At 44.3% G+C, this 14,458-nt stretch overlaps 1 pseudogene; it reads right to left on the bottom strand.

Moving 5' to 3' along the window:
- Positions 1-546: 546 nt before the first annotated feature.
- Positions 547-14,118, bottom strand: LOC119621595 (inosine-5'-monophosphate dehydrogenase 1 pseudogene; annotated as a pseudogene).
- Between the last annotated feature and the right edge of the window lie 340 nt (positions 14,119-14,458).

Below are 14,458 nucleotides of genomic sequence, written 5' to 3'. Positions count from 1 at the left end.
GCCTCCTCCCCAGGGACAAGGACAGGGAAGTGGCCTGAGGAGCAGGACCTGAGGGTAGCCCAGGGCCAGGGAAGGGGGCAGAGACTTCCCCTTGGCCTAGGTCAGGAGCTCAGAAGTGCCACATGAGGGGGCAGCGGCCCAGGAAGGGCCAGAGGCAGGGCCAGGAGAGCACCATTTCCTGGGGGGCTGGGGGCAGGGAGGTGCCCTACAGGAGAAGCCAGGAGGGGCTGCCTGCCCCTGGGTGGGGGCCAGGCTGAAGCAGGCTGCAGCAAGAAAGACCTGAGGCAGGCGCAGGGCCTAAGAGCCCAGCTGACTGGGCTTGGTGGGTCTCCCAGGGCAGCCTTGACCAGAGAGCAGTCCTGACTCTGCAGGGGATGCCCAGCGAGGGGCCACAGACCCTTCTGGACCTCCCCTCCTCTCTCCCTGGAAAGGAGCTGGGGAGCCCAGAGTGCAAACCTGTGGACCACTCAGTTATGGAGGGAGGCTGTGCCCGAAGGTGGACATTGGGGTACGCCCCCTCCACCACCTCGGCCTCCACCGCTGTCCTCAGTACAGCCACTTCTCGTAAAAGCACAGGCCTTGCACGCCACCCTCAATCTGGGCCAACATGGTCCACTTCTCAAACTTAAGCTCTCCTGAGTACATCATGGACCAAAGGACAGACAGCTGCGGGTCCCAGTATCCTGGCAGCCATGCTGGATGCCCGCTATGAGGTAGGGCACGAACTTCTGCATGGACCCTTTGTCCCGGATGGAGCTGGAGATACCCTGCGCAATCTTCACCTTATCCCCCTCGATGAAGTATTGTTTCTGGCTGCTGCTGCTCTTCTCCATGGCATCCAGCGAGTCCATGCCCTGGTACTTCTTGAGCCACACCCCATCTGAGAAGAAGTATTCACTGGGGACCTCTGTGGTGGCAGCCAGCAGAGCCCATCATCACTGTGGAGGCTTCATGGGCCAGGGCCTTGACCATGTGCCCCACGGTCTGGATGCTGCCATCGGCTATTATAGGCACACCAAAGCGCCAGTCATACTCGGCCTACTTGTACACAGCAGTGCCCTGGGGTTGACTGCAGGCCATCACACCCTGGGTGACGCAGATGGAGCTGCAGCCCATGCCCATGCCAAGCCCTTCCATACCAGCGTCAATCAGATTCTTGGCCTGGGCTGCTGTCACCATGTTTACCCCAGTCACCTGGAGGTGGGGGTACTTCTGTTTGATGTAATGCACCATGGTGATCTGATACACTGAGCTCCCTTGGGAAAAGTCCAAGACTGTGACGTTGACACTCACCTGGGTGAGCAGGTCCAGGCGGTATTTGTCATCCTCACGGGTGCCCACAGCTGCCCCGCATCGCAGCTGCTCACGGGATTCCTTGGAGGCCGCAGGGTAGTCTCGGTTCTTCTTCAGGTTTTTGCAGGCGATGATGGCCACCAGCTCATCGCGATCACTGACGACAGGCAGCTTCCCTTTCTTGCTACACTGCAGGATCTCATTTGCCTCTTTCAACATTACACCTGCTGGAGCCACCACCAGCTCAGTCCTTGGTGTCATCTCCTCACTGAGGAGGGTGGTGTGGTCCTTCTCTGCAAGAACGTCGATGTCTCGGAAGGTGACGATGCCCACCAGCTTGCTGCCCATGGTGCCTGTCTCAGTGATGGGGATGCCAGAGAAACCATGCCACACCTTGGCCTCCAACACATCACCCACAGTGTGCGAGGGGCTCAGCGCCACGGGGTCCATGATGAAGCCCTGTTCAAACCTTTTGACCTTCCGCACCTCCTTGGCCTGGAACTCCGGGGTGCAGTTGTGGTGAATGAAACCGATACCTCCCATCAGAGCCATCGCGATGGCCATGTCAGCCTCTGTCACAGTGTCCACGGGGGAGGAGATGAGTGGCATCTTCAGCGTGATCTTCCAGGTCAGGGCTGAGCTCAGGTCCGCCTTATCAGTTATGAAGTCTATGAATCCTGGGAGAATCAGGAAGTCGTTGCAGGTGAGGCTGTGGGCGCTGGCGAAGGGCTGCTGCGCGGTGAGCCGGTCCTCCGGCATGTAGCGGGTGCCGCGGCTGATCAGGTAGTCCGCCACGCCACCCAGAGACCCAGCCACCTGACACAAACACCTGCATGGCTGCCAGCCGCTGCTGCTGCTGCTGAGGCCGCACCGTGGCCACGCTGTTGCCGCAGGACGGGCAGGCTCAAGCTTAAGAATTTTTTTTTTTTTTTTTTGAGACAGAGTCTCACACTGTCACCCAGGCTGGAGTGCAGTGGCACGATCTGGGCTCACTGTAAGCTCCGCCTCCCGGGTTTACGCCATTCTCCTGCCTCAGCCTCCCGAGTAGCTGGGACTACAGGAGCCGGCCACCACACCCGGCTTTTTTTTTTTTTTTTTGTAATTTTAGTAGAGAGGGGGTTTCACCGTGTCAGCCAGGATGGTCTCGATCTCCTGACCTCGTGATCCGCCCGCCTCAGCCTCCCAAAGTGCTGGGATTACAGGCGTGAGCCACCGCACACAGCCAAGAGTTTTCAAGAGCTTATCAATCAGTCAGCCCTTGTTAATCCCCGAGAGGATGTGTGATGGTATTGTCGTGGACCTTTACAGGACACTGCCGAATAACTGGAGTGGCACTTGTGCTTTAGTCCAGTTGGCTATCCCTTTCACCCTGGCATTTCATCATCCAGAGGAAGGAAAAATAAGACATCATAAAGCAAGAGAAACCCCTTATGGGTCTTTCGACTCACATGTCTATTTAGACACAATTGGAGTCCCACGGGGAATAGGAGATCAATTTAAAGTCCAAAATCAAATAGCTGCAGGATTTGAGTCAATATTTTGGTGGGTGACAGTTAATAAAAATGTAGATTGGATAAACTACATTATTACAACCAACAGCGATTTATTAACTACACTAGAGATGCTGTTAAAGGAATAGTTGAGCAATTAGAGGCTACTAGCCAGACGGCTTGGGAAAATAGGATAGCCTTAGACATGATATGAGCAGAAAGAGGAAGAGTTTGCGCCATGATTAAAACTCAACGTTGCACCTTCATCCCAAACAACACGGCCCCTAATGGAAGTAAAACAAAGGCATTGCAAGGTCTGACTGCTCTATCCAATGAGTTAGCCAGCGACTCAGGGGTAAATGACCACTTTACAGGATGGCTAGAAAAGTGGTTCGGTAAATGGAAAGGAATAATAGCCTCCATTCTTACCTCCCTCATAGCCATAATAGGTGTACTTATTCTTGTCGGGTGCTGTGTCATATCATGCATCCGTGGGTTGGTGCATAGGCTCATAGAAACAGCACTTACTAAGACCTCCCTTAACTATTCTCCACCTTAACCAGGGAAGCTCCTTCTTTTGGAAAACCAAGCAGAGCAACTAAGCAAAGACATGTTAAAGGAGTTTGAAGAGAAAGCTGTAAGTAAAAATGCAAGAGGAGGAAGTTGTTAAATACGAGTTATACATTTCTCTTCGAAGAATTAATATGTCAGTGTGTTCAATTCTCTGCCTTCTACTTTTAAACTTTACTTCCACATAAAGCAATCTTTTCCATTTACCTACTCCACCCTAACTCATTCCAATTACCTACTCCACCCTGATTCATTGTCCACCCTGACTCATTCCGATTTCCTACTCCACCCTGACTCATTCCGATTACCTGCTCTGTCATAACCATTTTTCCTGCCAAATCACTCACCCCATCACTCTCTTTAAATTAGCCAATCAGAATTAGTTTAGCCTGTGCCGTCTAACCCCAGTCAATAGGGGAAGGACACAACTGTAGGGGCCACGTGCGTCAGGGATAACAACCCCTTCCCATCCCTTGTCCAAGTGTGCACTCACCATTGCTCCATCTTTAAGGGCACACCCTTCTATAGAAGTAACTTGCTTTGCTGAGAATTAAAAAGGAAATTTTATATTCGAGTGCTATTTCTTTTGCAGCACCGAAACTTTATTTATAACACAGTGTTGGTTTTTGTTTTGTTGTTGTTGTTGTTTTGAGGTGGAGTCTCGCTCTGTCACCTGGGCTGGAGTGCAGTGGCACGATGTTGGCTCACTGCAACCTCTGCCTCCCAAGTTCAAGCAATTCTATGCCTCAGGCTCCCAAGTAGATGGGATTACAGGTGCCTACCATCACACCTGGCTCATTTTTGTATTTTTAGTAGAGACAGGGTTTCACCATCTTGGTCAGGCTGGTCTTGAACTCCTGACCTCATGATCTACCCACCTTGACCTCCCATAGTGCTGGGTTTACAGGCATGAGCCACTGTGCCCAGCCAAGTGTTGGTCTTTCTGGTTATCAGATTCCACTTTGCAAGAGTCACATCACCACAAATCTTCTATGGTTAAGAGGTGCTTATTATGAATAACAAAAGGCACTGCCCATCCCCATTCCCCATCCCTGAGGAAATTCCAAGAGTTTTAGAAGTTTTTGTGTCTGCAACCAGGGTCAAAGACCAAATATTAGAACAAAAGGTACTCCTAGCACCCTTATCACTCAGGAAATTACAAGAACTTTAGGGGTTCTGTGTTAGAAACTGGGACAAAGATCAAATATATTTAGTTTATCACAAGCCCTAGTCCAGTAGAACTGGTATCCTCATAAGAAGAGAAAGGGAGCTATGGTCTGTCTTTCACAGGCACACACCAAATAAATAAATAAATAAATAAATAAATAAATAAATAAATAATAAGGCTGTGTAAGAGCCTAGGGAGAAGACAGCTGTCTGCAAGCCAGGAACAGTGTCTTCCCCAGGAATGGAATTGGCTAGAACCTGGGACTTCCCAGCCTTCAAAACAGTGAGAAATTTCGGTTGTTTAAGCCACCCAGTCTATGGTATTTTGTTATAGCACCTCAAATAGATAAAGGCGCCCAGTAATACATATGGACATCTATAGATTTATAAAATCTATTTGAATGCTTGTTTATTATTCTATGATAACATTCTTGGTTGGAGAGGAGCTGCATTAAGAGACATTTGACTGGTGCAGTGGCTCATGCCTCCAATCCCACACTTTGGGAGGCCAAGGCAAGTGGATCACCTGAGGCCAGGAGTTTGAGACCAGCCTGGCCAACATGGCGAAACATTTTCTTTACTAAAACTACAAAAATTAGCCAAGTGTGGTGGCACACACCTGTAGTCCCAGCTATTTTGGAGACTGAGGCATGAGAATCACTTGAACCCAGGAGCTGGAAGTTGAAATGAGCTGAGATTGCACCACTGTACTCCAACATGGGCCACAGAGTGAGACTCTCTCTCAAAAAAAAAAAAAAAAAGAAGAAGAAGAAGAGACATTTAAGCCTCTATTAGTTTAGTTATGAGTTAGGCTGATATGACAATTTCAGTGGCTTAAATAATATCAAGTTTATTTCTCTGTCATACAACATAGACCTGGGTGGGGCCACAGTTCCACTTCTCCATCATTCAAGTCAACCAGAACACCTCGCATACCCAGAGATTATACAAATATTCATCTTTAAGATTTTCTAATGTACATATTTTAATAGGTAACACATTCTTATGGTTTAAAGATTAAACTACAACAAGAAAGCTAGACAGTGAAAAATCTTGCTACTTCCCCTAGTCCCATCTATCTCATTAACTTCATGACCCTCTTTTTCTCCTGGAAAATCTACTGTAAACTCATTAAAGAATGGGAAGAAAATACAGATAACATCAGTATTATTTAAAAAATAGTATTGACCTCACAGACCCCCTGCAATCGCATTAGGGACCGTTAGGGTTTCTTATACCACATTTTGAGAACCACTGACCCAGCCCAAGACTAGTAGGCAGAAAACTTTTTCAAAAAGCTAGTTGAGTGCCAGACAGACAGGGTGACAGGTACCTGTTTGTTGATGTGGGAGGATCCCTTGAGCCCAGTAGTCCTTGACCAGTCTAGGCAACCTAGCAAAACCTGCATCTTTAAGAAAAAACATTTTTTACCCTGCAAAGCTAAGACTTCCAGAAAATAAAAAGAAAAAAAAAAGGAAAAACATTTTTTAATTAAAAAAAGCCAATTGAACAGTTTGATTTCTTAAATAACCACATATTTATTTAGAGATTTACAATTTTTATAATACTTTCAATGTGATTGTTTCACAGTATTATTTATTTTTAAATTTAGCCACTATGGAAGCGTGGAATAAAGCATAATGGCTCCCAGGCGGGTGCAGTGGCTCATGCCTGTACTCCCAGCACTTTGGGAGGCCGAGATGGGTGGATCTTCCGAAATTAGGGGTTCGAGACCAGCCTAGCTAACATGGTGAAACCCATTTCTACTAAAATTACAAAACATTAGCCGGGCATGGTGGCGCGTGCCTGCAATCCCAGCTACTCAAGAGTCTGAAGCAGAATGGCTTAAACAAGGGAGGCGGAGGCTACAGTGAGCCAAGATCATGCCATTGTACTCCAGCCTGGGCAACAAGAGCGAAACTCCTAAAAAAAAAAAATCTCTAAAAAAAAAAAAATAATAATAATAATAATAACGGCTCCCACAGCTGTACCCCGCTCTTACTCGCCGCCTCATGGTAACCATGGTAACAGTTGTTGTACATATTTCCAGGGCGTTTTTCTCTGCATATGTGTTAATATACACATGTGTACTTGGGGCTTGGGGTTTGTCTTCCCCAATCCAACACACACACACACACACACACAGATAGAATTGTGCTATATATATATTTTTTCTGTGACTTACCCCTTTTACTTTACAGTCTGAAGATCTCTTCATATTTTTACACATAAATATACCTTATTCTTTTGCACAATCATGTAATATAGTAACAACTCTGTGCTATGAATATTTTATTATTTCTGAAGGTGGGAAAGGGAAGGAAAACCGAATTCAATCTTACTTTCACACAGATGACCAGTGGTACCAACCACATTCATTAAATGGCTCATTTGTTTCTCTCTAATTTGAAATGCCACCTGTAGCTTTTATCAGATTTCCATATATGCATGGGTCTCCTTTTATTTATTGTTTTGTCTATTCTTAAATATACTTCTAATTTATGCATCTTTATTATATAGTATTTCAGTCTAAGAGGGTACATCTACTGTTTTATTTCTCTTCTCAGATTATTTAGACTATTCTTGAATGTTTACTATTCCAAATACACTTTGCAATTAATTTATCAAGTTCTATAAAAGAAACCTAATTGTGATTTTTAAAAATGAAATTATATATTTTTGAATAGAAATACATGGACTTAATGCAAAATTCCAAGTGTATAAAGCCATACCATTGTTAGATATGAGTTCTAAATTTCTCTTCAAAGAATCAATATGTCAGTATGTTCAATTCTTTGCCTTCTACTTTTAAACTTAACTTCCTCGCAAAGCAACCTTTTTCGATCACCTGCTCTACCCTGACTGATTCCAATTACCTGCTCCACCCTGACTCATTCCGATTACCTGCTCATCTTCCACCCCAACTAATTTCTATTTCCTGCTCTGCCATAACCATTTTTCCTGTCAAACCACTCACCCTGTCACCCACTTTAAATTAGCCCATGGGAATTAGTTTAGCCTGTGCAGTCTAACCCTAGCCAATAGGGGAACGACACAGCAGTGGGGGCCATGCATGTCAGGAATAAGACCCCCTTCCCCTCCCTTGTCCAGGTGTGCACTCACCATTGCTCCATCTGTGAGGGCACACCCTTCTATAGAAGTAAATTGCCTTGCTGAGAAGAAAAATTTTATATTTGAGTGCTATTTCTTTTGCAGCACAGAAATTTTATTTATAACACCTGTTCACTGAATATGTGCATACTATTGAGAAAGTAGTCATGGCAGGTGGCATGCAGATTCTAATGGTTGCTAAAAAATTAACTCATGATCTTTATGTCACTAGTCTAGGTCATGACCATTAATTCTACCTTTGAGGACCTATAGAATTAGGTTGTAACCATATTTTGACTCATTCTTATTTTTATTACAGTTAATTGTATGTACAATTGTATCTGTCTCCCCAACACAATAATGGGCTTCCCAGGGACAGCATTTGTGTTGATTTCTCTTTGTATTCTAGTGCCAAGGATGTAGATCAGAGCCTTGGGATGGTATTAAGGAGATAAAAAGAGTTGGTTTTGATGTGTGAGAGGGTGACCTATATTAAGACTGGGCTCTACCAAGGGTAGACACTAAAAACAGAAAACAATTGTCATTTAACATATGCAAACAATTCTTGGCCTCCTAGAGGGAAAGCCTTGATTTACATGGAGGTCAACCATCTCTGAGTTCTAAGAAAACCTTTCTCTTTTTGCTTTAGTTGTGCAAATGCGAGTGAAGGCACTTTCTAAAGTGAAGGTGTGGTCTAAGGGCTAAAGTGCTCTTCAGGGTTCATTAACATTTGTCTTAATGCAGACAGAATTGTATATCTAAATATTCTTCCCTGAGACTCTCATTTAGAGAAATGCTTGTTTCCTAGACTCTGACTGCCCCATGCAATTGCCTCTGCTTACTCTTGGGCATTGTCTGTAGTTAAATCCTTTATTGTGTTGGTTACTCACAGAAAATCAGTGACACTGAACATTGCTGAAATGATGTTCAGGCCCGGCCATCCCTTCACGCTGGAGGAAAAACTGCCCAAAGCACTACACTTGTCACCAGTGGAGGGTGTCCAGGCTCTTGGTGTCTTGAACAAAGATTGGACAACACGCACAAACGAAGCAAGGAAGGAATGAAGGGATTGAATGAATATGAAAATGTTAGGCAGGAATCTAGACCCAACATGGCAGCGTTACCTGGTGTAGCAGGCCTTTTGTTAAAGACTCCCTTCACCTTTGTACACACCCACAGACTTGCATACGTCAGAGGTTCCGGCTGGGCAACCACATTCCCCCATGACCTGCAGCTCACCTGCATTCCACAAATTCATAAACAGCAGTTTCAGTTGACAGTTTCCAAAGACCCCTTTCTCATGACCCTTACTCGACTCCTGCCCTAGTAGTTTCAAGACCCCCCAGGCTCTGTTTGTACAACCAGCTTCCCTACCTCTCGGGCTATAAAAAGCCCCTACCCTCCTCCCTCAGGGCAACTTCCTCGGCCTGCATCTTTGGACAGAGGAACCTCGCCCGCGAGTCCTAATAAAGGCTATTCTCACTGCCATTTGCCTTGTGTCTTCATTCCCGGTTTGGCTCCAGCCTCAGTTTATCTTTACATTTTGGTGCCCCATGTCGCTGCTATGTTAGATCTAGATTCCTGCCTAACAGAAAGTACACTCCACAGTGTGGGAGTGAGCCAAGCATAGGGGCTCAAGGGTCTTGTTACAGAATTTTTGGAGTTTAAATACCCTGTACTTGGAGTATGCCTTATGTAAATGAAGAGAATGGCAAAGTTATTTACTCAGCATACACCCTATGGAGAGGATATTTCCTGCCATAGCTGAAGTGGGAATTGGCCTTATATTTCCTGCCTCCAGATGCTATTTTCCTGCCTCATACTGATCATCATCCTACATGACATAGATTGGATTGTTGACAGCACATCATTTAATTCAAGACTGAATACCCCATACTTTGATAACAACAACAACAAAAACATTAGAGTCAAGTGAACTTGGTAATAATTTCTTCTTTCTTTAGATTGAAACTAGAGGAAGCTCGTTTTGGGGATATGATCAATTTCCTGCAATATATAACCAATTCAGAATCAATCCTTCCGTCCGTCACTCCCTCCCTCCTTCCCTTCTTCCCTCCCTTCCTCCCTCCTTCCCTTCTTCCCTCCTTCCCTCCTTCCCTTCTTTCCTCCTTCCCTCCCTCCTTCCCTTCCTCCCTTCCTTCCTTCTTTCCTCTTTCTCTCCCTTCCTCCCTTCCTTCCTTCCTTTCTTTTTTGAGATAGTGTCTCACTCTGTCGCCCAGGCTGGGGTGTAATGGTTGAATAACGACTCATTGTAGTGTTGACTTCCGCTGCCCCAGTCGATCCTCCTACTTGAGTAGCTGGGACCACAGGCACGTGCCACCGTGCCCAGCAAATTTTTGATGTTTTTTTGTTTTGGTTTGGTTTGGTTTGGGGTTTTTTTGTTTTGTTTTGTTTTGTTTTGTTTTTTGTAGAGATGGGGTTTCACCATGTTGCCCAGGCTGTTCTACAGCTTTTGGGATTAGGCAATCCTTTCACCTTGGCCTCCCAAAATGCTGGGATTACACCCTCATTGTGAGCCCCTGTGCTGGCCCTAGAATTTTTCTTTCTCTTCTTGTAATTATCAAAAACTATCATACACAATACAGTGAGCTCTCCCTTAAAAGCATTCAATACACTCTATTCTTATTCCCTTTTCCTTTTCTTTGTTTCATCCATCTTAGTTCATGGTTAACTTTCTTCTTTCTGGACCTGTGTGTGTGTGTGTTTTTTTTTGTTTTGTTTTTTTTTTTTTCCACCCATACTTCTACCTTTTGGAGGTTCATAGTTATTTTGCATTTGAACTGCTTTTTAAGTAAAACTATAACACAAACAAACACTTTAGGACAAATGAAGGCTAAACACAAGAAGACCTTAAAACAGCTTGAAGAATCTCTATTACTTAATGCACATAGAAACATAGACAAAACAAAAGTCAAACATAGCATACAATTCAAATGTACTCCTTGCAATATTCTCTAACTAGAAACTGTCATGCCAAGGTCATCAGTGAGTGGGTCTTTGAAACCATAAGGTCAAAATATTCTCATAGGATATTTAGTTAGTGTATTTTTGAATGAAAAGTCATTTTTTTAAGTAGTTAGAAAAGGAGCATTTTGGCCATTATGGTAAAAAGTTAGTCGAATAGTTGCTGTGGGTTAAGAATGGTAAAAACCAAAAAAAAAAAATTAAGTCTGATGTCTTAAAATTTTATCCTGAAATCATTAAGTATTTATTAAAGTCTCGTTAAATGTTTCAGTGAAGCTTAGTGCCATGGCTCACGCCTGTAATCCCAGCACTTTGGGAGGCTGAGGAAGGAGGGTCACTTGAACCTGGGAGGTGGAAGCCACAGTGACCCGTGATCCTGCTACTTCAGTCCAGTCTGGGGGACAGAGGAGAACCTGTCTCTAAAAAAAAGAAAAGAAAGAAAGAAAAAGAAAAAATGTTTCCACCAAGTCTTAGCTCTCATCATTGGGAAAGGAAGGAAATGTGCACACCTGCAGGTGGGACTAGGCAGCAAGAGAGAAGGGGAAGCTGTTAAGAACCCATGGAATAAGGAGGCATCCTAAAAGCTTCTTTTTCTTCTCGTTGTTCTTCTTTTTTTTTTTTTTTTTTTTTTTTTTTTTTTGATACAGGGTCTCACTCTGTTGCCCAAGGGTGTAATCTCAGCAGTGATCAGCTCACTGCAACCTCCACTTCCTGGACTCAAGCCATCCCACCTCAGCCTCCCAAGTAGTTGGGACCACAGAAGCATAACACCATACCTGTTTTTTGTTCTTGTTGTTGTTTTGTTTTGTTTTTAGAGACAGGATAGACAGGGTCTTGCTCTGTCACCCAGGCTGGAGTGCAGTGGCACGATCATAGCTCACTGCAGCCTCAAACTCCGGGGCTCAAGCAACTCCTCTTCTCTCCGCCTCCCAAAGTACCAAGATTACAGACACAACTCACCATGCTGGGCCAATTCTAAAAGCTCCTAAAGGAAGGAAAAACAAACAAACAAACAAACCAGGTCATGGATATAAAACTAAGAATCAGAATGAAATCAAACTTCTCAACAGTCACACAGAAAGCTAGAGACAATGGGGAAAAGCCTTCAGAATTATGAGAAAAAATCATTACCAACCCTGAACATTTTTCTGTATTATTCAAATGATTTTTAAAGAGATAATACCAGTGCATAGCTCTATGATTACATTGAGAGAGGAGAAAGGAATAAACCAGTCAGGCAGGCAGTTAGGGTGGGCCCTCAGTTCAATTCTTTCAAACAAAAGAACAGCCTGAAAAATCAGGCAGAAGACACAGATAACAGAACTTGCACAGGGAGGCTTGCCTAAGACATGTCCACAGTCACACAAATAAGAAAGACTACACAGCCGACTTGCCCAGACATGTCTGCAATGGAAAATTCTGTCTGCTGACACATGCGCAGTAAGGGGAACAAAGCAATATGGAGTAACTCAAGCTAAGGGCCGACATGTGCTTTAGAAGGATGGGGTGGAGCTACCAGAAATTTGCATCTTATGCAAATAAGATGCCCTGCCTTCATCAGTTTCTGATAAAAGCCTTTGCATTCAACTGTAAAAATGGCAACCCTCTTTTGGGCTCCCTCTCCACTGCAGAGAGGTTTCTTTTGCTTATTAAACTTTTGCTCCAACCTCATCCTTTGTGTTCAAGCTCCTTAATTCTCTTGCTTGGGAGACAAAGAACTCCAGGTCATACCTCGCAAGGAGAGACTGCTAAATTGTGGTGCATTGGCAAGACTGTAACAATATGAATTTTGACTCCTTTTTGCTACATTGTGGTGCATTGGCAAGACTGTAACAATATGAATTTCTACTCCTTTTTGCTACATTGTGGTGCATTGGCAAGACTGTAACAATATATATTTCTACTCCTCTTTAGCCTGAAAAGTAATCTCGTGAGAATAGTGTCTCTTTGCTATATAAATGTATAAATATATATATAAAAATTATATATAAATATATATATATATATATATGGGGGGGAGGGGTCTCACTATGTTGCCCAGACTGGTCTCAACCTCCTGGATCAAGCGATCCTCTTATTTCAGTCTTCTAAGCAGCCAAGATTACAGTTGCATACCACTGCACCCTGTTTCTCTGCTAACACTCTGTGTCTTTCCATATACATATATATATATTTGTTTGTTTTTGAGACAGCATGTCATTCTGTTGCCCGGGCTGGAGTACAGTGGTGATATCACAGCTCACTACAACAAGGACCTTTCAGGCTCAAGCAATCCTCCCACCTCAGCTTTCTGAGGAGCTGAGACTACAAGCATGGGCCATCACATCGGGCTAATTTTGTTTATTTTTTGTAGAGATGTAGAGACTGAGGTCTCACTATGTTTCCCAGTCTGGTCTTGAGCTCCTAGGTTCAAGTGAGCCTCCTGTGTCAGCCTGCCAAAATATTGGTATTACAGGCATGAGCCACTGTGCCCAACTGCCATATTTTTAACATTGTAATCATAGTAAAACATTACCTGTTACAGACTTTAATGACTGGATGTACTAGAAATTTGTATTAGTCCATTCTCACACTGCTAATAAAGACATACCTGAGACTGGGTAATTTATAAAGGAAAGAGGTTTATTTGACTCACAGTGCAGCATGACTAGGAGGCCTCAGGAAACTTACAATCATGGTGGAAGGGGAAGCAAACATGTCCTTCTTCACATGGCATCAGGGAGAAGAAGAATGAGTGCCCAGTGAAGGAGAAAGTCCTTTATAAAAACATCAGATCTTGTATGAACTCACTATCACGAGAACAGGATGGGAGAAACTGCCCCCTTGGTTCAATTATCTACACCTGGTGCCTCCCACAATATGTGGGGATTATAGGAACTACAATTCAAGATGAGATTTGGGCGAGGACACAGTCAAACCATATCAAAGTCATAGGGTGTTGCTGAAGTAGCCCCACCACCTCTCCTAATTTGACTTCCCAAAAGAATTGGAATTCTCCTTATTGGGTACAGTGAGTTCCTCTTCAAAGAATCAGCTTGTTCAGCTTCCTTGTTCTTTGTTCTCTATTTTCAGAGCCTAACTTCCTCATTCTTTGGGCCTCCTTGTCCCTAGTTATGGTAAAAACATTCCTGCCAGTCCTAATCTGATTCACACCTGTTCCCTTGGTTACCCACTCTGTAACTGTCCTCCCTGCTAAAAGTATTCTTCCCACCAAAACTGCTCACCCCACTGCTGTAACCCACACCCTTGCTCCATTTAAAATATCCAGCTAGGATTAATTTAGATTGATTGTGCCGTCCAGCCCCAGCCAATGAGAGCAGGACACAGCAAAAGGGACTAACTGTGTTACAGATAACAACCCCTTCTCCTCTTTGTTTGGTGTGCTCTTGGGCTTGTAACTGATGCAGGCAGCACCCTTCTGCAGAAGTAAATTTGCCTTGCTGAGAAATCCTTGGTCTGCGTGCTCATTCTCTCTGTGGCTCCAAGCTCTTATTTCTAACATCCTTTTCAGAACTTCAATGTAACTTACATTGTATTATGATCATTGGTCTCCTGATTAGACTGTTAGGGTGACCATCTCAGTCTCCTCAGCTTACTACACCCACTAGCCTCTCACAGGGCCTTGAATATGATAGGAGCTCAATGGCCACATGTTGATAGTTGCTATACTTTGCATAATCTCCTATCTTTGGAAATCTTTTCAAAAATGTTTTCATAGAGCAGGCACAGTGGCTCAGGCATATAATCCTAGCACTTTGGGAGGCTGAGGTGGGAGGATGACTTGAGCCCAGGAGTTCAAGACCAACCTGGGCAACATGGCAAGACTCTGGGGGTTTTTTTGG

This window comes from Chlorocebus sabaeus, chromosome 21, assembly GCF_047675955.1.
Source record: "Chlorocebus sabaeus isolate Y175 chromosome 21, mChlSab1.0.hap1, whole genome shotgun sequence".
NCBI lineage: Eukaryota > Metazoa > Chordata > Mammalia > Primates > Cercopithecidae > Chlorocebus > Chlorocebus sabaeus.
The sequence above is the reverse complement of the archived record's forward strand: the minus strand, read 5'-3'. Positions and strand labels throughout refer to the sequence as shown.